The sequence below is a fragment of the Asparagus officinalis genome, chromosome 3 (genome assembly GCF_001876935.1).
Source record: "Asparagus officinalis chromosome 3, Aspof.V1, whole genome shotgun sequence".
Classification (NCBI taxonomy): Eukaryota; Viridiplantae; Streptophyta; class Magnoliopsida; order Asparagales; family Asparagaceae; genus Asparagus; species Asparagus officinalis.
In genome coordinates, this window is record NC_033796.1 from 20,726,358 (window position 1) to 20,727,119 (window position 762).

At 42.5% G+C, this 762-nt stretch overlaps 1 protein-coding gene across 1 annotated transcript in view; it reads left to right on the plus strand.

Annotated features, from left to right (window-relative positions):
• The window catches only part of LOC109832135 (ankyrin repeat-containing protein ITN1-like), a 9,135-nt gene continuing 9,021 nt past the window's right edge, over positions 649-762 (plus strand). Inside the window, exon 1 of the mRNA XM_020399572.1 lies at positions 649-694. The gene's annotated coding sequence lies outside the window, so the exon portion shown is untranslated. The remainder of the gene's footprint in view (positions 695-762) is intronic.

The window sequence follows — 762 nt, forward strand, 5'->3', positions numbered from 1 at the left end:
GGTTCTTCGACCTCGTCTGCCAAGCTCCTCAAACTCACCCGAACTTCGACTTCGCCTGCGGGCGTCACCCTCGTCATACCTCGAGCTCGCCGTCGACGCCACCTGCGGAGGTTGGTATCCACACCTCATTCCAACAGTGGCCCCCAGCTGAACAATCCTAGACTCGTCGCAGGCTGGAATTGAGTGAAGAGACCATGCATTCCAGGTAAGGGAATCCGAAGGGGGCTCAACACTCACAGGTCCTCGGTGAATGGTCGTTTGTAGACTAGCTTCGCTGTTTAAAAGTGCAGCATAGAGCAAGGAATATGATGTAATTAATGCACATATTTTTTTAATGCAGAGATACTTTAAACCTATACCATTACCAAAACAGTGGACAAGTGATGGTGCTCACGCTACATCTGAAGAAAGGAATCTATCAATAGCATGTTATACACAACCTCACATTGCTTATTTTATTTTGCATGTTGGGTTTCTAGTATGATGATGATCATTTAGGCAAGTAAGCATTTCTTTTCATTTCTCAGGGAGATTATATTTACATTTTATAACGATCCGAGTTTGGTACCATTTCTCTCGTGCATGATGTATTGCATGTAAAAGTTTCCAGTGTTTTACCAATTTAGAGAGAAATTTCGTTTTATGCAGGGAAGGATTGGGACTCTTTTTGCAGAGGCAAGGATCAATACAAATTGTAAGGGAATTATTGACATTGGTGTGGCATGCTATGGAAGTCTGCTATGTGATTCATTTAATATTATT